This window comes from Danio rerio, chromosome 4 (assembly GCF_049306965.1).
Source record: "Danio rerio strain Tuebingen ecotype United States chromosome 4, GRCz12tu, whole genome shotgun sequence".
NCBI lineage: Eukaryota > Metazoa > Chordata > Actinopteri > Cypriniformes > Danionidae > Danio > Danio rerio.
Window position 1 is genome coordinate 8,271,457 of NC_133179.1, and position 25,460 is coordinate 8,296,916.

At 32.9% G+C, this 25,460-nt stretch overlaps 1 protein-coding gene and 1 long non-coding RNA gene across 4 annotated transcripts in view; both read right to left on the reverse strand.

Annotated features, from left to right (window-relative positions):
• The window catches only part of cdk17 (cyclin dependent kinase 17), a 96,305-nt gene extending 71,868 nt beyond the window's left edge, over nucleotides 1-24,437 (reverse strand). For 2 of the 3 annotated variants that reach the window (XR_012401654.1, XM_021475145.3), the window contains exon 1: nucleotides 24,120-24,417. The gene's annotated coding sequence lies outside the window, so the exon portion shown is untranslated. Of the gene's footprint in view, nucleotides 1-24,119 lie in introns of all 3 variants that reach the window. The other variant, NM_001201357.1, reaches the window with a different exon arrangement.
• The window catches only part of LOC141381591 (uncharacterized), a 419,099-nt gene that overhangs the window by 281,202 nt on the left and 112,437 nt on the right, over nucleotides 1-25,460 (reverse strand). The window lies entirely within an intron of this gene.

Genomic DNA, 25,460 nt, shown 5'->3' on the forward strand with positions numbered 1-25,460 from the left:
ACAGGATGGATAAATGAACAGATAGATGGATTGATGGATGGATGGATGGATTGATGGACGGGCAGGTGAATAGATGGACGGATGGGTGGAGGGAAGAATGGATGGGCGAATGGATGGGTTGGCGGGCCAGGGGGGGGTGGATGGGCAGATGGATGGAAGAAGGGACGGATGGATGAAGGGGCGGATGGATGTATTGACAGATGGATGGATGGGTGGGTGGGTCGATGAATGGATAGATGGGCGGGCCGATGCATGGAAGAATGGATGGACGGAGAACGGATAGGAAGATAGGGGATAGATGGATGAATGGATGGATGGATGGATGGACAGATGGAAAGAGGAATGGATGGATGGGTAGATAGATGGATGGGCAGGCGGATGGGTGGGCCGATGGATGGATAGACGGATGAATGAATGGACGGATGGATGGACGGGCAGATAGACGGGCATCCAAATGACAAGATAATTAGGCAAGTTTATGAATAAATGTAAGGCTTCACCTTGGTATATTTGCAAATGTACTGATAAAATAGGAAATCAACATACAGTACAGCTAAACAATAACATACAGCTTTTCCCAATGATTCTGCATCATTAAAATTCAAATCCTTATTAATGTTTTGACATTTATTTATGTGCGTTCAAACCACATCCAACTCCTCTATCAGAACCAAAAGCAGGTCACCTAAATAACTCTAATGGAATTTTATGAGATAATGTTCTGGACAAGCATGAAGTCAATCACCACATGAAATCTTTTTCTTTTTTTTTTTTTTGTATTGTTGTTTTTGTAATCTCTCTATAATCATCAACTGGCTAGTGAGCAGCACTGAAGAAAGTAGTTTAAAGAGGGCGAGTACTAGCAGGTCAGTGAATAAGAACACGTCCCAGAAGCATCTGCAATGTCCCACATTCAGCATCTCTACGCCTGAGAGATGCTCCATTACTCCACTTAGCCTTATATTTTTAGCCTGTAGCGCAGGCCAGCTTCACTCCATCACCCAGATGTGTCACTCCAGCGATCCGTCGGCCACAAACCTCCAGCAAACACACACACGCAGAGGTCAAAATCCACTGCTGTTGAGTAAATTTGGGGCAGCAGTTCATCTGACAACAATTTGATATGACAACCTATTAGACACATGCTGAAATTCAAGCAGGCCCGCACGATTAATCGCTTCTAAACCGAAAAAGCTGCGATTATTTCAATGTACTATTAAATATGGTGACAAGCATCTATGTTTTGACAGTTCGTAAGCACATTAGCCTGAACAATGTGAAAAATGCAACATTCTACATGCAATGGCTTTCTTGTTTACTTTTTGGCTTTAGAATTATTCATGTTCTCTGCACTTTAAATGGCAGAAACACTGGTCGTCTCAACCTTAATGTGGGTTATCGCCAGTGTTTTACTGATCTAAAATTGTTTAGAGCATGCTTGGATACTTAAAAGTTTAGGATCCATTCATTTTCCTTCAGATTTGTTCCTTATTTATCAGAGGCCGCCACAGCGGAACGAACCACCAACCACCAATTTTGGTTTTAAAGAATAGGCTTTTAAGAAAAGGCTTTTAAATTTTTTTTTTTCCACATTTTCCAAGTGGCTTGGGCTGATTTTCGCTGTTTATTCAGATGAATGCCTCACCCAAAGAGCAACAACACATTATTTAAGCTACCCCTGAGCACTTTTTTGTTTGATTTTGGATTGAACCACCAACTATTCCGGCATATGTTTTACACAGCGGATGCCCTTCCAGCCACAACTTTATACTGGGAAACACCCATACACTCTCACATACACACACACACACTATATGGCAAATTTTGTTTACCTAATTCACATCTTTGGACTGTGGGGGAAACCGGAGCACCTGGAGGATACCCACACGAACATGGGCAAAACATGCAAACTCCACACAGAAACGCCAACTGAGCCCAGTCGGAACTCGAACCAGCGACCTTCTTGCTGTAAGGCCATTTTCTTACATTTTCACGACGGCTTAATTTAAACTTAATTTAACTCAATTGAAAAATTATGTTTTAAATATACAGTAGCATAGCGTAGTTTTCTTTGGCTCTGTCAAACTGTCGAAAACCACCACATCGATTAGATTTTCTCTTCAAATGACGCAGCTCTAATATAATCAATGGTTTGCTACAGTGTTAAATGCACAATGCTGACTGTAAACAGACTTTACATTTTTTGTTAATATATTTATGAAGTGCTTTGAAATGTGCATTTTCGTTTGACGTGCGATGTCATTTGAAACACGAAAAAACAGCAGGAACAGAGTTACTCCTCCCAGTTTTAAAAACAAGCCAATTGATTTCGTTTACATCACAACTTTCCCAGTGAGAGTGGTTGAGTTTAAGCACAGAGCAATAGAGTGGAGGAACTATGACGCCAATTTATATGCAAAAACCTGGAAGCGAGTTCGCATTTTAGCCGTTCCGTTCCCTCGTCCCAATGTCAATTGGTTATTTCAATGGGATTTCAATTAAATCGCTTAAATAAGGTTTGTGGCAAACACAACCTTAAGATACTTTCCCGTTTTACTCTACGACATAAAACACATCAGTTACATCACCATATTGATTTTATTAAATCGGTTACGCTTCTTTTAAAACAACTATCAAATTGCTTAATAGGACTACAGGTGGATTCGGAGACATTATACGCCATCGACCAGATCTGGTCTGGAGCGCAGCTCGCTTGTTCTGGGCATTTGGATTCGTCTGTTATTTAAGTATTTTCATGAATAGTATTTTATACTTTGTAGTATTTTTCTAATTGGAAATTCATATTGTGTGTGGATAATTCATTCACTTGTAAAGGCTGTCCTGCTCTCAGTAATGCAAACTTGTAAATAAATGGGTAAAAATAAATTCATATTAAGTGTCATTTTAACGTGATCAAGTGATTTTGCGTAATTTTTTTCTTCATCTGAACACATTTAACTCTGTCATAACTGCAATATTTACACTCCTCCATGAAATGTATAGCATATGTGACTGTATGGGCTGCTTTTCGCTCTACTTCGTGACATAAAAATAATATTGAATGTTGTTCTCGATCCATGATGGAACTTGCAGGCATTTGACAGACTTGCCCCTCACGGGTCATTTCTGTCGTCTGTTAAAGTAAGCAGGCTGTGTGCACGCGCACGATATACTAACTTAAATATGTCTTATAATAATACTATGTAGGCACATTTATACATACAGCTTTAAAACTTTTACAACAACCATAAAGCAAATAAGATGCATTTCCACGTAAAAAAAAAACTATCCAAAAGGCACATAGGTCTATACAAATGTGTTTGACGTATTTATTTGTTTATAATATATAGCGTGGATTATAATATAATGAACAGAGAGATTAACTCTTTGTCATGGACCATATTTCTAAAAATAGGCTAGAAAAGTTGTCTGTAGCAGGGTGGTGCTGACGTCACAGACGAGCACCCCGAAGTTAGTGTAGTCCATTAATAGCCTAATGTTAGCTTTTCAACTCTTGCGTTTCCATTTAAGATCTAAAAGTGCTCAAAGTTGTATTTTCCTGTGAGGATTATCTGACTGGACAAAACGTGTAAGTGTAATGAAGTGTGTTTAAACACAGAGCTTATTATTTGCAATCTTCGAAAAGCCTCTGGGAAAATCCTATAGGGATTTTATCGAGTGAACCAGTTTTATACTGGCAGCCGATTAGCCTACAAGGTGACGTCATAGTTCCTCCACTATATCGAGTCTTGAACTGGATGGGGCATGTCAAATACTTTAGAGAGCATTTGATTGGTCAAAAGATTTGATGAGCTGACCTCAAATAAATAGTTTGGTGGAAGTGGCAAAGCACAGGATGTTTATTTTGTCTAAATGCAAACGTTGTCAGTTTTGTAGCACACTAGCTATCCATAAGACAGACTAACATATTGATACCAACATCTAAAAACTTTTTATTGGGACATTAAAAGCAAAAAGTTTTCCAATATTATAATAATACTGAATTTTGAGCTTCAGCAACTAGAGCAACATAAAAATCTGCAACAAGAAAAAAAAAATTAGCTCAGCAAAGACAACAAAGTCATGCAGAGCTGCCTTCTGGGTATTGTGCCATAATGCTCTCCTTTACACCTGACATTCTAGATTATAAATATAATACGCAACTAAAAATAAAGTTGAAAACACCCACACATATTGGTTTGCTGCTAAAAATGTGTTAAAGGAAATTGGGAAGTGGGAAATTGGGTCAGTTTGGGAGAAATGGTGGCACCGCAATGCGCTATAGCTGCTTTGAGCTGGTGACGTAAGCCAACCAAACTTTGCACAGGGATTTTAATGGCCATCTGACTCAAAGTTAATCATTCCTAACTTTCTCCTGCTCTGTTTGTGCGTTTTACCCCCTCCGACAACAATAATGTCATTAAAAAACTGGTTTAGTTTGAAAGGATCTGATATTACAGCTCATTAAAACACAACAATAAACTGACATGGAAACTATTAATGAACTGAAATGAAGTAAATACACAGACCTTAATTTCCGATGATTGTTCTTTTTGTACAACTTAATACACATATGGTACATCTATCTGGCTTCACCAAGTCAAATGTAAAACTTTAAGACTTTTATGAGATTATTGTGAATTAAATTTCAGACTTGCACCAGGCTAAATGCTAAGGGCAGTGATAAAAGATTATTATTTGTCCTATTAGAAAAACAAATTCTAATTTAGTTCATTCTTAGCCACATATTTCAAATGATGTGTCAAAACAAGCAAACTCTAGTCACACACATATTTTGTTTTCTTTATAAACTACTTGACAAAAGTCTTGTTGTTAATAGAGCAAAAAATAATAACTTGACTTTTAGTTGATCATTTGGAAAAGTGGCAGAAGGTAGATTTTTCTCATGAATCATCCCAAATACTGCAGAAGACCTATTGGAACTTGCATGGACCCAAGATTCTCACAGAAATCAGTCAAGTTTGGTGAAGGAAAAATCATGGTTTGGGGCGTAGTGGACATTTTAAAAGTGGGAGGGACAGCTCTATGAAATCCAAAGTTTACATTCTTAATCACCTGTTTCTAAATGGTCTGTCTCTAAAAGTGAGAAGAACGAATCCCCCCGTCCCCGCCTGGTTGCTACGCCCCTGGTTTGGGGTTACATTCAGTATGGGGGCTTGTGAGAGACCTGCAGAGTGGATGGAAACACCAATAGCCTGAGGTATCAAGACATTTGTGCTGCCAATTACATTACAAACCCCCGGAGAGGGCAAATTCTTCAACAGGATAGCGCTGCTCCTCATACTTCAGCCTTCACATCAAAGTCCCTTAAAGCAAAGAAGGTCAAGGTGCTCGAGGATTGGCCAGCCCAGTCAACACATATGAACATTATTGAGCAAGTCTGGGGTAAGATGAAGGAGGACGCATTAAAGATGAATCCAAAGAATCCAGTTTCAAAATCAAATCACCCAAATCATCACTCACTGACTATTTTCCCACCAAAGCTAACAAACCCAAGCACTAATTAAAACAATCAGTAACCGATACTAAATGCTAACCAGTCTTCACATGCCACCGTTCAGCCATCCTCACACACACACACACACACACACACACACACATCTGGCGATGTTCACGATGCTCATGTGCTGATCTGAGCTCCGATGCTGTGCTAAAAGCCCCTCGGCTGGTCTGTTCTCATGACAGATCATGTGGACGGATATTTCCAGACATCAGCTAAATCAGTCAAGACCTGGGGAATTAAACAAGAATGAACTACTGTAATCGATTACAGCTGAGGACGGCGCACGCTCAGCGCTATATGCACCGAAAACAGAGCTTGCACAAAGGAGGAATTGTGGAAGAGGGGGAAAATGTGAAAATGAATAAGATGATATTTTCCTGGTTCACGGCAAGTTAAACACGCTGGAGTTTAAAATCGCAGAAATTGTTAAACATATCCCAAACATATCCATCTTTTCTCCTTGTTGTAATCAAACACAATCAATGTTAAATTAAAAATTTTAGCCTTAATTATTTGCTTGGCAACCTCACAGCAAGCCAGCATGCAAGTATTCCTTTTATTCCTATATATAAAATAATAATTAAAAAAACATCAAATTATATTTAGTTTGATTTGAATATGACTTACATTGGGCTATTAAAATAAAATAAACTTGGAACCACCAACAAAATTAATATTACATCCATTTCATATCTATGAGATGTATGTGAATGCAGAAAACCTCATTCATAACCAATGTAAAATCAACACATGTATTAATATAAACATAAATACATAAAATTACATATTATTTTTGACATTTATTTATAATTATTAATTTATAAATGGTATATTTAAACATCAGTAAGCAAAAGTAATTAATTTATGTGATTGAAATATCAAAACAAACCACAGTTTTTGTTAACAAAACTGCGTTTCATTAATTTTAATAAATATTTATATTTTTAAATAATATATATTTAATATATATTTATATATTTTAAATAATTTTAGTCGTACTAACTGTCTGCATGTCACTCATTTACTGTAATGCCATAGATTATATTTAGCCAGACATAAAAAATGGTGTGGAAAAAGATTAAACACCATCTCTATAGAGATGCTTGATTGGGTTTACATCAGGGCTTTGGCTGGGCCATTCAAGAATAGTCACAAAGTTGTTGTGAAGCCACTGCTTTGTTAATTTAGCTGTGTGCTTAGGGTCATTGTCTTGTTGAAAGGTAAACCTTTGACCCAGTCTGAGCTGATGAGCACTCTGGAGAAGGTTTTCGTCCAGGATTAGGCATGGGATGATGACCATTTTCAAGGTTTACCGCAGTTTTTAACCGCAAATTTCTTTTGTAATACCGTTCCTAAGGTATGTGTAACATGTTTTATTTACATAAAATTATCCAAAGATGCCAAATCAAATCTGTGTTTTTAAAAGTAGTGAAGACAGCAGAAGTCTATGGGTCATTTGAATTATTTAGCCTAAAATGTTTACAGCTTCAAACTATTATAAATCTTTCAAAAAAATCAAATATATTTTCATAGGGAAAAAAAAGTTTTTGTTTTTTACCCAGACATTTTAGGAATATATTTTAGAGCAGTAATCATAACACTGTCAGAGTGTATGGTATCATACCGTCAGAATACCAGTCCATGCCAATCCAGGATATCCCTGGAGTTTAATTTCAAATGATTTTACTGATTTATTAATTTAAGGGAGTCAGAATACTTTCCGTACCCACTGTATACTTACATATACACAAAATAAATATTCACAGACACATATATCAAGTCAAAACAAATTTTATTTTGGATGTTTAATCGTGATTAATACTTGCCCAGCACAAATAATAAACAATCCAATTATTGCTGCTTGCCTGTCAGAGGTAATCACAAAAAAAAAAGAATGAATTTTTTTCAATATCATAATAAATATTGTTATCGTAAATATTCCTGAAATATCACCATATCCTTTTGAGGCTATTTTGCTCATCCTAAGCACAACCATTCATACGAAAAATAATCTCTGAATCACAGATGACAAACTCCAGGTAAATTCCCCAACCTCCATGCAAAAGTACAAACTGTGCTTTACTGCAGAAAAAAAGATGAGTGCAGAGATCTGTGATGCTCTGCTGTTGCTAAGAGATGCAGGAATGTAAACACCAGTGATCACACACACACACACACACACACACACACACACACACACACACACACACACACACAAAGATGCAAACAAAAATGCAAATGCGCACACACACACACACAAACAAACACACACTCCTTCAGTAGAATGCGAGTGACACCAGAGTGTCTGTTACTATCCTTGTGCCTCGCCATTAATATTTTAGAGCTAGAAGGTTAAAAGAAGTCGCACAGAGAGAGTTTTTGGAAGCGCATCATTAGGAAACATTTCACAAAGAAGAGATGCATTGTTAAAATTCAGGGGAGCTTAAAATGGCTCATTTATGGCGCAAAAAAAAAGATTGAAATGCAAGCCAAACTTTGCATGTAGCAATGCAGGTGATGCTACTGTAAAGCTGTGGCTTCCTCAATCTATGAGCTATTTATAATAACCTACAGTCAAGCGACCAAAGTTACAAATGCCCTTTTCTTTTTCTGGCATAAACAATAGTTACAGTGAAAATAGTAATATAAAAAATGATTAAATACAATTACATTTTCAGATAAAATGTAAAAATAATAACACATTTAAAATAATACAAATATAAAATAAAATGTGAAAAAGTAAAAAAATAAAACATTAAAAAATATTACAATAAATATAAAAAAATAAACAAATGATAAATGATGATATATAAATTAAAATATAAAAAATAATATAGATTATTTGATCAATAATGAAAAAAATCGATACTGAAGTAAATATTAGAAAATAAATAAATCATAAATGATGATATAGAAATTAAAATATTTAATGAAAATTATTTAAACAATAATGCAAAAAATCTAGATTACACTAAATATTAGACAAACAAATTACAAATAAATCAATGTTTAAAATAACGTCAATTATAAAAAAATCTAGATTACAATAAATTAACAAATGATAAAAGAGGAATAATCAAAATATTTAACACAATGTAAATGATTTGATCAATAATAAAAGCTCTAAATACGAATATAATTAATAATGAATATAAAAAATTGATAAAGCATAAACATTTATAAACTTTCTAAAACAATTATTTACAACCCTCAATCCAAAGCCATGGCAAACTACATAGGACACTATACATCACTGTCACTTCACAGGAAGTCGAGATGAAAATTGTCATTGCATTGTGTAATTCATGCTGTACTACATAAAGTTTAGACACAATAACCACTGTGACAGAGTCTGGCATTTTTATTCAGCTCAATGCGGGTACAAAACGAATGAGATGTGACCTTTACAACTCAAATATCATGTCTGTGTGTCACATAAAGGTTAAAGCCACACATGCAGATTACAAATTAACTCATTTATTATTAATATGATTATGATGAACAGATGCTGCAATTTATTTATGCAATTTCTTGTATTTAATATATCTATAATACAATAAAGAAGCATAATACTATATAATAAATATGTAATATGGTGTATTGTTTATTACTTATAATGTATAATCTATACATTTATGTATGTGTTTGTGCATAAACACTTCAAACTATGGAGAAAAAGAGTATAATTAATACAATTATTATGACATAAGACATTTCTTACCTATTTAAAATAAATATTACATATAAAATCAACAAAAATACTAAAATCATGCTTTGTTTTCAGACATTTACATTCCCTTTTAGACAACAATTAATGAATCAATGCATGCTAGAATTAATATATATGGAAATTGGCCAGAATTAATATTTACCTAATTAATATTTGTGGAAAATCTAATAATAAAACCTTTATAGATTTGTGCTCTAATCAGTGCACACTACGCAGTGACCAGGGGATTGTTTCCCATGTGAATGCTTGATTCTAATCCAAAGAGATTATCAGCCAATCAGAGCGCAGCACACAGACAGACGGGCACGCATGGCACAAATGGTGTCAAAGCGATGATCAGAGAGGAAAGTAGGCCAGTCTAGGCAGCAAACTTGGATCAGATGTGATGGGCACGGGATGGTACTGGAGGAATGCTCTCTGTGTGTGAGTGTGTGTGTGTGCGGGGGATACTGAAGCAGTCTGGCACTGTACAAAGAAAGCTTTCAGAAAGTAGAGTTTGGTGAGCGAAAGAGTTGAACCAGGAACAGACTAACACACACACACACAAACACACACTCACTTCATGCTTAATGTACTGTGGTTAAACTCACATTCATTTATATGTGTAATGACTTACAGTGCACTCAGTTTATGCATTGAACCCATGACCTTGCCATTGCTATGAGCCACTACCACTGGAGTTTCTACCAAAAGATTCATATATTGCTTTTAGCATTAGCAATATTTATTTATTAGTTATTAATGGTTGAAACTTGTTTAGTATAATTTAGTATTATTAAGTGTATGAACTATTTGTTTAGAATCCTCATAATAAATTTATATTAATGAATAGAATTAAATTATTATTACAGGAATATTTGGTATATGGATGTAATTGAAAATACATTGCCATCATCTACATCCAACTATCATTAAAATAATTTAAGATAATAATTTCACAGAAATAAAATAAATGATATCTTATTTTTAAAATATCACTATTTTGCTTTTATCAAAAATATAAATTAATAAATATTAACAATACATTTGCTGTTATAATAAAAATGTGTTTTAATTTATCACACATAAAATGGTTTAGTTTTTATTATTGTTATTAGTAATAATAATAATTATTATTATTATATCAATTATAAAAAAGAATGAATTAAATATACATTAATAATTCAATATTATTAATATATCATAAATTATTCATTATACTATAACAATGATTACATACATTTTATTTAATAATTGATTTACAAAATTATATCTTATTTTTAAAATATCACTATTTTGCTTTTATCAAAAATATAAATTAATAAATATTAACAATACATTTGCTGTTATAATAAAAATGTGTTTTAATTTATCACATAAAATAGTTTAGTTTTTATTATTGTTATTAGTAATAATAATAATAATTATTATTATTATTATATCAATTATTAAAAGAATGAATTAAATATACATTAATAATTCAATATTATTAATATATCATAAATTATTCATTATACTATAACAATGATTACATACATTTTATTTAATAATTGATTTACAAAATTATATCTTATTTTTAAAATATCACTATTATACTTTTATCAAAATAAAAATGAATACATATTAAAAATACATAAAATAAAATTATATTTTAATTTATTACACAAAATAATTATTGTTTTTACTGTTAATAATAATAATAAAAATAATATGATTCTTAGTAGTATTACCAATTATAACAGTATTATTATTATTATTATTGTTATTATTATTATTATTATTATTATTATTATTATTGTCATCAAACATCAAAACAGTCAATTAAACATACATTAATAATTCATTATTATCTAGTAATAATTACATACATTTAATTAATTTTTTTATTTACGTATAAAATATTTTTATCAAATATAAATTAACAAATATTAACAATACATTTGCTAATATCCTAAAAATGTATTTTAATTTATTACACAAAACATATTGTCTTCTATTATTGTTATTAGTAATATTAATGTTAGGATTTGAATTATTATTTTGATTACAACAACAACAACAATAATAATAATAATAATAATAATAATAATAATAATAATAATATATTACTATCATCATCGATCATCAAAATGGTGAATTAAATATACATTAATAATAATACATGTCATTTATTATTCATTATTATGTTATAATAATCACTCCATAAATTATAATTGTTTTATTTACATTAAAAATATTTCTAAATGAAATACAAATTAATAAATATTACCAATAAATAGTTCATATAATAAAATTAATGTTTTAATTTATAACAAAAAATCTTATTAGTAATAATAATGTTATCAAAATAGTAATCATCAAAATAGTGAATAAACTATACATAACAATTCATTATTACCTAATAATTTTAATTTTAATTAAATTAAATTTAATTTAATTTTGTATTAACTAATAAAATCATCTTGATCAAATATAAATTAACAAATATTAACAATACATTTGCTGATATAATAAAAATGAAAAAATGTACATTAATAAGTCATTATTACCTAATAATAATTACAGAAATTCCATTTAATTTATTTACTAATTTATTTACTTGATCATATAAAAAGTTATAAATATTAACGATAGATCTGTTGATATAATAAAAATGTGTTTTAATTTATTACTCACAAAAATAATCACTTGTAATGTTATGACTTGTTTTATTATTATTGTTATTATTATTATTATTATTATTATCAATAATAATAATAATAATAATAATAATAATAATAATAATAATAATAATAATAATAATAATAATAATAACAACAACAATGTATAATATTATTGTTATCATCATCAATCATCAAACAGTGAATTAAATATACATTAGTAATTCATTATTCTTCATACATGTCATTAATTATTAATTATCATGTTATAATAATAACTACATCAGCTATTAAATGTTGTTATTTACTAATAAAACCTTTTTTTTCATTCAAATTCTTACCTAAAATCAACAGCAGGTACAATGCGGTGAATTTATTCCAAATATAACCAAGAGATATTACCACTGAAAGCCATTTTCCACTGAATCCGGAGCACAGTATATTTTACTGTACTACAATTTAGACAGACTGCAAAAACTGTTACAAATAAAAGTGTAATGTAGGTAGAAGTATACAGTACACATGTAGTGGATCCACTGAAGTGTGAATATCAGACAAAAGCTTAGGTCCAGCTGATACGTCTTCTATCTCTAGATAATAGTCTGCTTCCTGAAACCATGACCTGAGGGGGAATGACAGCAAGCACTCACACAAATAAACACACACACGCGCGCACACATTCTTCACATGGCTGAAATATCTGTCATTGTGTCTGTGTGCAGGCCCACGGCTAAAGGCTTAGAACTGTTTTCCTCCGATAACACCCAGATCTAACCCTGCCTGCTCTCGCTCAGGTCCTGTATCACACGACTCTCTTCCTGTGTTTGATAACTGCTGGTTTTTCCTGAAAGGTTAACTATTGTTTAAATAGCCGCCGGCGGTTTGCAGTTTCCATGTGACTTACTGAAGACTGGATGTCAATCACACAACATGATGACAGCATCATGATGTCACCACAGCTCTCTAATTAGGTCACTTCCTGTGAGGTTTGCCACTTCCTCTTAAAGGAAGGCAGAAGAGAAGGCAGTAAGCTGAGTCGATCCACATTAAAAGTGTCTCATCCTTGAAGGGAAGGAGAGCCAGAAACGGAGAAACTCTTGTTGCTAATGGCAACGTGCTCTTTTTAGAAGACGTCTGCATCGCAAACAGGGTCCAGAAAGTGTGAACTACTTCAAGAATGTGAAGTAACCTACTTTCAGCAAGAAGGAGAGGATTTGAGAGAAACAGCTTGCATAAATCTGCTGGAAATGTTTGCATAATGTTGGAGAAAATTAAATAATAAATATAATATGTAAATATTGTGATATCTTATTTTATACAACACTTCTGTCTGCTTCTTGATTGGCTGATAGCTGTGAGATAATCTGCAATAGCAGCACCAGTTCAGCCTCTTCACCCTTCACCTTTGTATTACTCCGCCCACATACGGCGACAAGAGGACACTTTACAGTTTGACAAATATTGCAGCTGTTGGACAACACTTTGAGGCTCTTTTAGTCGAGAATGTGGTTGTTTATATTGCATCTATGCAGTTTATTTATAAGGATAGTGCCTATTTCGAAATATTTATAATTTCAGAGACAGCGAGTCGGCGTCCATTAGTCAAAGACTAATGAAGTTGTCTATCCACAAGATGGCGCCAGGACTGCATATTAAGCCCCTTGGAATATTAAAGAGCGTGTTTTCTTACTTCAGCTGATCAGATCATCATTAAACTGGTAAGAGATATTCTAATTCGATCTCTTTCTTTTGTATAGATTGCAACTATGCCGTTTATTTATAGTTATTTTTCTGTTCCGATTCTGAACATTGTTATTCAGAGACCTCACCCCAATGCCTCACCCCCAAACAGTAGTAGTGAATATTACACTACCGGTCAAAAGTTTGTGGTCAGTGGGATTTTTAAATGTTTTAAAATAAGCCTATTCTGCTCACCCAGGCTGCATTTATTTCATCAAAATATGAATTGTAAAATTGTGAACGTTATTGCACTTTAAAACAACTGTTCAAAAGTAGTTTATAATGTAATTTAACCATTTATTCCAGTGATTTTATTGATGAATTTTCAGCTTCATTACTCCAGTCTTCAGAGTCTCTAATATGAATTATTAATAATAATAATTATTGATAATTATTATTAATATTATTAATGGTAATAGTAATAAAAGCAATAATGTCTAAAGTAATTATTTCATTTCAAACTACATTCAATTTTTTTATATAATTATCTAACAATGTTTTTACATTTAATAAATGCCGCCTTAAACAGAATAATTTTCTATACAAAAAAAATTACATGATAAAAAAAACTCAATAAATATTATTTATATTTTTTACTTTTATAATCAACATTTTTATGAATAAAAATTGATTTCAATATTTTAAATATGAATTATTAATGATTTTTGTTAATACTGATTATAAGAGGAAAGCAAGTTTTTTCTTGACAACACGCCAGTTTTATATTCATATCCGTTAGATATTATTATAGCTTTTATTATTAGTATTTATTAATAGATATTTTAGATTTTAAATTAGCCATTTAGAACATTTTTAAGTTGACCTACAAGAACAATATCTACACCAAATTATATATTTAATATAACAATTCTATACAGCAAATAAATATAATTTAATCAAATAAATACAATTATTTATTATTTATTTACTTATTTTAAGAAAATTTTTGTCAGTGGGGAAGTAAAATAACCTTGTTTTTGCTTTAAAATGTAGATATTTGGACTAGAAACAAGACTAAAAATTCTAAGAAAGAAATGTTTTTTTGCATAAAGCATGTAAATTCCATATAAATACAGTTTAAATCCTCACCCTAACTCAGATAACACAAAAGTAAAAACAATAAAACATAGAAAAAAATTTATTAAATTATTAAAATAAATCACTATAACATTGTTTCTTCTGATTTAATTTCAATTTGCTTTATAGTTGTTTTTTAAAATTTGTGTTTAGTTCAGCTTTACTTTAGCTCGCTTATTTAAACAAAACAAAAATCAGAAACATGTCATATGTTATAACATTTTAAATACTTTTATTTTAGGGTTTTGCATTTACACTTTTGGTCATCAATAATAACCCTGATGTGTATTGTACTGAAAACTGAAAAAAGCTCGGATTTAAAGCTGAAACCAGCCAAATCATTCACAACGAATCAATCGACTGTTCATTCAAGCACGGAGAACCAATTTCAGATGCAATCAGAATGAAAAGTCAGCACACTGTGTTCTGCGTGGCTGACGGGATGATGGGAAGATAGCAGAGACCAAAAGAACAACCTGATGTTTTCATGTGGTTTGACTGTCAAAGCTAGCATTGTGAAAAACACAAGTGCGTGCAGTCAGAAGTGTCTTCACGTTATGCAAGGTAAATCACCAGCTGTTCTTCATCAAATTAATTGCATCCCATGCTGTCCTTGACCCACTGATAGTACATGAGCACCAATGCATAGACAACAGGAGATAGGGCTTCTCATATAACACAACCCACCGCTAGCAGCTTTGCACAGGTCATGTTACATTCAAGCCTGCAACAATGTGTTTCCTCCATCCTACTTTCCTTGCCACAAACACACAAGAAAAGCATGAACAAACAATCAGCAACCAAAAAAAACCAGACCAAATCAATGCGTAATGTAAAACAACAGCATGACTACTTTTCTCACATCTACACTCACAGCTTGTTTCTTTTATTGCTGCGTGTGTGTGTGTGTGTGTGTGTGTGTGTGTGTGTGTGTGTGTTTTACATGCTTATTGCAACGGGATGGAATAAATCCTGCTTAGTAACATTGTAAGGATAAACTGGCACATGTCTAAGAAAGCTATAAGGACACAAATGTTTAAATATAACATTAAATATAACCAGTGGAAAAAATGATTTAATTTGTTTATTTATGGCCACCTCAGCAACTTATGGCTGTTTTATGGCAAGATAAATACTGATAAAACATATATTACATAATAACTTCATAAATCTATAAGCAACAATACAAAAAACACTTCCAATTTGACATTAAATATGATTTTTCACATCAATATAAGATCATTTAAAATTCTTCCTATATAGACAATCTTTAAAAAAACATCCATCAAAGTGCTTTTAATATAAAACCCTTGTCTATCAGTCTTTAAAATTTCACATTCGCTTAAATATTTATCAATGGAAAAAAGGAATAACAATAACCTAAAGACAGTGGCACAAGAAAAAGAGCTAGAAAAAATCCCACAGATCTACTATGAATGAATAAAACAAACAAAAAAAAAGGCCACGTCAAATTACAAATGACGACTTCTGTTAAAGGCATTTGCCCCAACCCTCTCCATCTGTCTCACTCTCCTCTCAGATGGGACGGTGCGCCAAATCAAGGTTACAATAGGAAAACTTTGACCCACAGACCCTAATTTAGGTATCTCTACTTTAGACCTACCCTGCTTTTCTGATTCAATATCATCCTAGCAACTACTAAGCAACATGAAATCAAATCCTTAAACACCCTAGCAACTATGTAACAATATGTTTATGGTTTTATACAGCAAAACAGTAACTTTATTTATTTATTTAGCTGATATCTACCCTAGTAACCACTTAGAAACATCTATTGGAAAACCAATATCAAACTAATGACATTGTGATGGTTTTACAGTCAAAAATACTTTGTCTCACTTTTACCAACATTCACCACCACCATTTAAAACTGCTTGACAATCATATAGCAACGTCTTGTCAACATCTTAAGCAACCGCCAGCAACATGGCAATGGTTTTATACAATCAAAGAAAAAAAAAAAACACTTGCTTTTTTCTTTTCTGATTTTTCCCTCTTACCCTAGCAACGACTTAGCAGCATTGGTAATTACCAAAATCAACCTATAGTGATGAATTTACACAGGCAAGCACTTGACTAGGGCTGTCACGATATCTATTATTTGCTAGGGGATGGATTGCATCCAAATATATTTGTGTATTTGTGATAAACAAAATTTTTGGCACTTTATAAATTGTGTATATATATATATATATATATATATATATATATATATATATATATATATATATATATATATATATATATACATTTTTTACAAAATAATAGTGTAATAATTCAGGTACACCGTTTCAAAGCACATTTTATTTTTAAGAATATTTAGATGTTTGAAATTGAAACATAAAAAAATAATTAAACAAACAAATAATAATAAATAGTAGACGTAAACAAATATGTGTAAGTCAAAAGTAGACTTTGAATGCATCTCAGGCACCATATTTTTAATTCCAAGACATGACTGTTTGTTAAAGGTTTGCAGCATTTTTTTAATGCTGATTTTTTGAGCATGTTTAACAGCTACATCTCTTTAGCTAAATAATTGTACCTGTCTGTGAACATGTGCCATTTTGCGCTGTCATGTTTCTATTTGCATTGGAAGCAAATACATCCATTACAGTTCACTACTTGGAAGACCCCCCTACAGTACCAACTTCTGTTGTTCTTCCCATGTTAAAAAAAAGGATAGGGCGATTATGTTATAGATGTGATTTAAAGTTAGTTGTGTAACCTTTTTTTTCCCATCGGCACTGTTCCAAGATGAATTTAACATTCGGCTTAAAGCCAAAATGTTCCCACACATTTTTACTCAATTTTGACTCTATGAACCACTTAGCAACATGAAATACCCACTTAGAATTCCTTCGCAACCATATAGGAACACTGTGGTAACCAATAAAAATGCCCTAAGAATATGGTGATTGATTTTACTCAAAAACTTACAAGCATATTAGACTAGTTAGCCACTTTTTAAATATTCTATAGCTTTGTTATCTTTACAACGTTTTGAAGATCCCAAAACATCCAATTACCAACCAACAAAGCAACTCATCCACTAAAAAAATGACATTTACACTTCACGCTACCAGTCAGCACATTACACAACCGCATACACTGTTGAAACCAGAGGGAGAGGGATGAAATATGGGTACGAACGGTTTATTAAGAAGACAAAAATAAAAGCATGTATAGTGTGTGGGTGTGTGTGAGAAAGCCAGCGTGACATTAAGAGTGAGAGACTTTTTTTGACGCCTTTTTATGGGCCATGCATAATCAGCATGATCCACCGCCACAATAAAGGCGGCCAAGTACAAAGGACCTAGAAGCGACAAAGGCCATGTAACCCTGCTCCTCTGTCACAACACACTGACACAACGTGAAACTGTATCATGAGCTTCATCTGGGTGAGGCATGGACCCATTGTCCTCATGTTACACTGACGACCATCATCAAACGCACAACTAGACCATGCACAGGAACAATGGCGTGCCTATACATTCCATATCCAACTAGGGCTGTGCTATGATGTATATGAACAAAACAAAAAGTCTATACTTTTATATTATGATCTATCATTTACAATAATGCTTTTATATAATTGGGATGCAAGTAGCTGGGTTTTCATCAGCATCTGTTAATGTGCAAAAGAGGGATGGAAATTTACCATTTTAAATAAAAATCCCTTACAAAAATGTTTTTGTGCTCCTTTGAAGTGGTTTTGGACTTAAAAAAAAAAGAGTTCATGTAAATAATGGAAGATGTACAGTAAATGAATCTGAATAAATTCTGACATACGTAACATTCAACCCACATGACATGAGCTGCGTCCCAAATGGCACACTATACACTATGCACTCATGCACTATGTACTTATGCACTTACACACTCAACAGGATAGTACATGTATGTAGTGCTGTCCCAAATGGCACACTAATGTTTTTTTACTAAACGGAAATTCAAACCGTTTCCCTGATGACGTTTGACAGTTGCCAAATCAGTGAAATAAATGACCGAATTATCAAATAATACCTATCGTGAGTATTGCCGCATTCACCATCGGGAGGCGATATAATCACTCTTGTAGGAGAATTTTGCTCTCTCCATCCAAAATAAATAAAGTTATCCAACATGTGCGTCCGATAGCTCCGCCCCTTCCGCTACGTAAGCAAACCTGCGGTCGTTGAGTGCGTGAAGTGTCCATCATTACACACTTCATTTTAGCGGCTGAATGAGTGCATCATCCGGGTAATTAAAGTGCACTTATTATTTTAAGAGTTTTCAGTGTGAACACACTACTTACACTATTTATACTACAAAATGGCGTAGAATAGTGCATAAGTATGCGATTTGGGACGCAGCTTATTACTTTGGCTTGTTTACTGTTGGTTGCTAGGCTACCAATACTATAGATAGCCACTCTAAAAATTGGATGGAAACGGATTATATCCGAACTTTGAAAAGATTACCATCAAGTTATGATAGAAACCCAGCTAGTAAAAGCATGGCGAAAAAAGTCACAAGATGGAAAGTACAATAATTATAAAGATAAACAACGAAATCGTAAGTACAAAGCACACTAAAAGTGAAAACATATGGAAGGTACGGAAATTACAAACTTTAAAATAAAATCTCTTAACGCAGAACAATGTTTTTGCATTCCTTTGAAGTGGTTTTGGACTTTTAAAAAAGTTCATGTGAATAATGGAAGATGTAAGTGCATCTGAATAAATTCTGACATGCATAACATTCAACCCACGTGACTATTAAATTGGCTTGTTTACGGTTGGTTGCTAGGCTACCAATACTACAGAGAGCCACTCTAAACATTTGATGGAAACGCACCTAATTAGCATTTGGGATTATATCTGAACTTTGAAAAGATTACGCTATGATAAAAACCCAGCTTGTAACAGCATGGCAAAACAGTCGCAAGCTGGAAAGTGCGCTATTTATAAAGATAAACAAGAAAACCATAAGTACATAAGTACAAAGCACACAAAAAGTTAAAAAATAAATGTGCAGTTTTAATGAGAAATGAGGTAATTTAAAAAAAATTAATTTAATAAAAATAAAACTCTCACAATAAAACATTTTTGTGCTCCTTTGAAGGAAAGTACAATATTTGTAAAGATAAACAATGAAGTTTTAAATACAAGGCACTTAAAAAGTGCAAAAAAAAAAACATTTTTTTTTTTACTTTGAGTGCCTTTGAACCTGTTTTCATTGTTTACATATTTACTTTTGCATTATTATTACTCAATATTTGGTGTTTTGCCTGTATTTATTCAATTTTGAAAAGTGTTTTATATATTACTAACATGCATCATATTTTTAACATTCATAATCAAACATTTGCCTCGAACTTAAAGGACATAAAGTGAAAAAAATAAATCACATATGAACAAGAAAATTCTTAAGTACATATTTTTAATCCTTTAATCCTTCCTTTCCATGTGCTTGATTGAATTTGCAAAAATATATACTATATCATGATATATATTAAGCCTGCACAATAAATCGTTTTTAGCTTTGATATCAATCGTGATAGTCACATCGCCTATAAATGCAACGTTGAGAGATTATAATTTATCATTTGCATAGGTTTTTATGTCCTGTGATTGTATGACAATTTTAAAAGCATTGAGAAATTGTACCGTTTTTAAATTTAATAACTATTAATTGTATTGAGTTATTTATAAAATGAAGACCATGCAGAATTATTTATACATTTGATTATTCGATGACCTTATGAATTTACAGCACTCACATATGTTAAAACAATTATACAAAGAATAGACTTGGGTCTATTGGTGTGTGTGCGCCATTGCATGCAAGGTTTCTGTATTTGTAACCACCTCAGAGAATATTGGTAGTCGCAAATCACTGGCATTGTCATTTTGGGGGTCGTAGGTGGAAAAGATTGGGAACCCCTGGTTTACTCAAATGGATTAAGTTTACAGAACTCATTAGGATTAGTTTTTGAACTTTAATGGTATGTTGCAATCAGTGTCCTCGAACGGTTTGAGTTGCCTTAACTTATTGGGTTTTACAGTGTATCTGAATACTGTTACACTCCTCGGAAATCAGCAAAACACGTTTTATTTAATTTGTTTTTTTTGTTTTGTTTTATTTATCGCATTTTTTCACTTTTAGATTGTTTATTATATTTTATGCAGATGCACTCAACTACAGAATCTATCTAAGATTCTAAACTATTTTCAGATAGAGCTATTTAAGTCGTCTGGTGAAATTGTATTCATATCGCAATACATACTGCAGAAAAACAAAATGTCATATTTTTCCAATATCGTGCAGCTCTAATATTTATCATTATCAGTATATGGCATGACTTATATCGTGATGTCATATTTTTATCATATCACCACCGAGCCATATATCCATCACCATGTGGGTCATATTACATGCAGCCATCCCAGACTGAGAACAGCCAAGCCACAGTCCCCGATTTGGGTCATCCATGTAACAGCTGCATGCCAGGTTGTGGAACGCACCCTCATTTCCATCTCAAGAGCCCCTGATTGAGAAAGGCATCATCCTGGGGCTGGCAACCCCCAAAATTGGCCACCAGCCCATTAATCGCATCCATCCAATGCATACGTATTCATATCCATGCATACATGTGTGCTCATTTGCGGTATTCGGTGCACGCACGTCTCATTCGCTACATCTGTTCGAGACACCAAAATAGCCAGGGCATTACGGAGGGCATATAAAGTTGGCACCACATCGATGGTTTCTACACTCAAGCATTTTAATGCAAGCCCCTTTGCTCTGCTGGAGGGGCGGAGATACATTTGTCCGCGTTCACGATTCATTAAACCCATCATCACATTTGCCGGGGTTACAAAGTCACCTGTGGTTTGACTGGAGAATGTGCGGATGAGGAATGAATTGGTCGTTATGCAAGGGTTCAACTATTAACCCATTTAAAAATGGTGATTAATCATTTAAATGACATTTACAGTGCATGTTACTAGCTGTCAAGTGTAAATTCACGCTGTGTTTATTGTTTAACAATGTGATCGAAAGAAGCAAGTACTGCAATAATATTAAAAAGTGCTATTTCTAATTATTACTACAAGTTCTAATGTGTCACTGATTAAATTTATTACCATTCATTGACTCGTACTGTAAAATTGTGTGTTATTTTACACAGAAAGCATATTAAATGCAGGTAAAGTGGTTTATATTTTTAAACAGCTTTTTCTTTTTGAGAAAAAAAATGAAAAAATAGGGGAAATTTAGGTTCAGCATGGCAGTCATATTTGCAAAAACTAAACAACATGCCTATTTTGACCGCTAGTTATTAAATATATACACTCATGAGCAGTCAAACTACATTTTATGTATTCATTCATTCATTTTCTTGTCTGCTTAGTCCCTTTATTAATCCGGGGTCGCCACAGCGGAATGAACCACCAACTTATCCAGCAAGTTTTTACGCAGCGGATCCCCTTCCAGCCGCAACACATCTCTGGGAAATTTATGTATATATATAACTAAATCAAATTATGAATAAAAACATTGTCCAAATCAGGAAAATATATGAGATATTAAGAGTGTACGCACTGTGATATTATATTCCCCTGAAAACATTTCTGATGAAGGCATATCATACATGTAGGGATGGGACGATAACCGTCTTCAAGGTATACTGCAGCTTGGAAAAGTCAAGGTTTTAAAACCGCCAAAAATTTCTGCTATAACGTTCCTAAGGTATATGTAAGATTTTTGATTTACATTTTTTAAGTATCTTTAGTTTTCTAGGACAACAGTAGCAGAACATATATCTAAAGGTGTCATTTTAAATTGTAATAAAGTCAGTGTTTTTAAAACAAACGAAGAAAGCAGAAGTCTATTATTCATTTGAATTATTCAGCCTGACATGTTTACTGCTCCAAAATACTACAAATGTTTCCTAAAATAAAGTATATTGTGTTCAAAGGGGGAAAAAGTTGTTGTTTTTTACTTAGACACTTAAAAAGAGCATATATCAGAGCGGTAATCACAATACCGTGAAACCCTGATATTTTATCTATAAGGTTATCATACTGTCAGAATGTTTTAGCGGCCCATATCTAGATAGATACAAGTAATACAATAATATTAAAAAGTTCTGTTTTTAATTAATACTACAAATTTTATTGTGTAACTGATCAAATGCATTACTGTATATTAATTCATACTGTTCAATTACATGCTATTTTACACAGAAAGTATATTAAATGCAGATAAAGTGCTTCATATAACTTTTACTTTTTGAGAACAAAAAAAAAGACGTCAAATTTAGGTTCAGCATTGCAGTCATATTAAAAAAATGAAACAACATGCCTATTTGGATGATTAATTATTAAATACATACACTCATACGCAGTCAAACTACATTTTATATTTTAAATTGACTTAAATTAGAAATCAAAACACTGTCCAAATCAAGAAAACATATGAGATATAGAGTCAGAGTATAAAGATTTAAATAGACAGTTAGTTGGTGTTTGCACTGTGATCCATTATATTCGCCTGAAAACATTTCTGATGCAGGCATATCAAACATGCGCATAGAAATCCCCATTATCTAAACTAAAACAACACATACTTTCACTAACTTTTGGAAACTTTTCCAGGGAATTACCATTTTAGCTGTAACAACTTGATTAAGTAAGGAGGCAACTGTCTGTCAGTGTTTGCTTGCAGTGAATTGATCTGCATAACTGCTTCAACAGAAAGCACACATTGTAACAGGATGACTGATTTTAGTCTTATGATTCAACTTTAAGGATAAAGGCAAACTAAAACAGAAACATTTTACAATAATATTGTATTAGTTAATGTATTAACTAAAATTGACAATATGTTTATTACATCTTAACTAACGTTAATGAAAACACAGTGGCTCAAGCTGAAAGTGAGTTAACTAAACATTCATGAGTTTTATTTTTAATAATGCATTATTTTAATGTTGATCTATGATTAATAAATGCTATACTGGTTCTCTATTAGCTCAAGTTAGTAAATACGTCAACTAATAAAACATTAGTGCAAAGTGTGACCAACAAAACTACAAAAACAAACCTACAAAGCCTGTCAGGATGGGTTATTCAACCAGGTGGTGGAACTCGTTGCTAGTCAAAGCTTAAACAAACACTTCAAAACGGTTTGGCTTTTCTTTTATAACCAAACCAAACACACACAGTATTTGAAAACAACATTCAGCTCTTGTTGACAAAACAACCGTCGACTCAACAACATTTAACCAGATTACTCAAAACATCGCGGATTTGTTTGATAGACGCGCAACAGACAAACATAACATTAGCTTCGCGTCCACCTTCCGCGAAAGTGCAGACGGTCGCCGGATGGAAAAACTCACCAGAGACGGTAAACGTTGTTCGGTCGCGAGTCCCTGCCCTCGCCTGCTTCTCGGAGGCCGGATGCCGTCTTTTCCACTCTCCGCCAACACACACAAACACAAGTCGCCTTTCCGACGAAAAACACACAGCCTCACCCCACTTAAATCGGCCAAACTTGCGCTGATATCCTCAGTTTAACGGGTCCGTAGGTGCTTCGCGTGCGGTTCACTATGGCGATCGTTTCCCTGTAGCGCAGCGCACGGTGACGGAGCTCGAGGCCGGGAGGGGTGCCGCTGCTGCCCGTCTACTGACGCCTCCGCCTAGGGGTGACATCGGAGGAAGAGGAAAACCTTCTCGCACAATTATTTAAACATCGCAGCAAGCTGTGACTTGATAAACAGCGCTATCTGCTGGTATCTGTTCGGTTTCTTATATGTAAGCCCATCATAGACTAGATTTCCGCAGATTTTGAGCCCATCATTGAGACTATTTGTGCAATAGTGTGTGTAAATTTATATTTATTCAGTTTTTAAATGATTTCAGTAATGTTATTGTTGTTTAATATGAAAATGTATATTATTACCAAAACAGTTTATAAAATGTTCTGTCATTTTTGCTTTGTTTACCAAATAAGTGCATCTAAATTAATTTGCATTATAAACATTAAATAATAGCTTTTAAAAAGTATTTTTTTATTTAATATATTAAGTTTTTAGTTATGATATCCCAAAATCATTCTGCATAAATTTGCAGATTTTTTCCAAAATTCTCAGCAGAAATAGCAAAAAATGTCCGCAGATTCTCCTTGGCCCTACTTATATGTTATGGAATATGGTTTTGTTTTGTTTTATTTATTTCAATTAGACTTTGAGTCTGTAATAAAGTTTAAATCAATGAATGAACGCTTGTGGGTGATGTGGCGTAGTGGTTAGGTGTAAATCTTGTGAACTTGGAAATGTTGTACTTCTGTCAACAGCTGTAAAAATTTGTTACTGTAATATAATAAACTAAAAATGATGTGTTAAAAAAGTGAAAACTAATTCTGTCGAGTTGTTTATTCCTGGTGCTTCATTCCGCTATGGTGCCCCAGCTTAATAAAGGGACTAAGCTGAAATGAAAATTAATGAATGAATGATGTATAACCCTTAGAAGATTAAGATATTTGTAACCCTGCAGCTGTAAGTTGAGATTTATAGGCGACATTATTTGAAAGCTGAATATAAAAGCTTTCAAGTGTTTTGGTTTGTTGGGAAATGAAAATATTTAGCCAAGATACAAGCACATGAAAATCTGGAATCTGAGGGCTCAAGAAAATCAACCTTTAAAGTTGTTCAAATCATGTTTTTAGCAGTGCACATTAC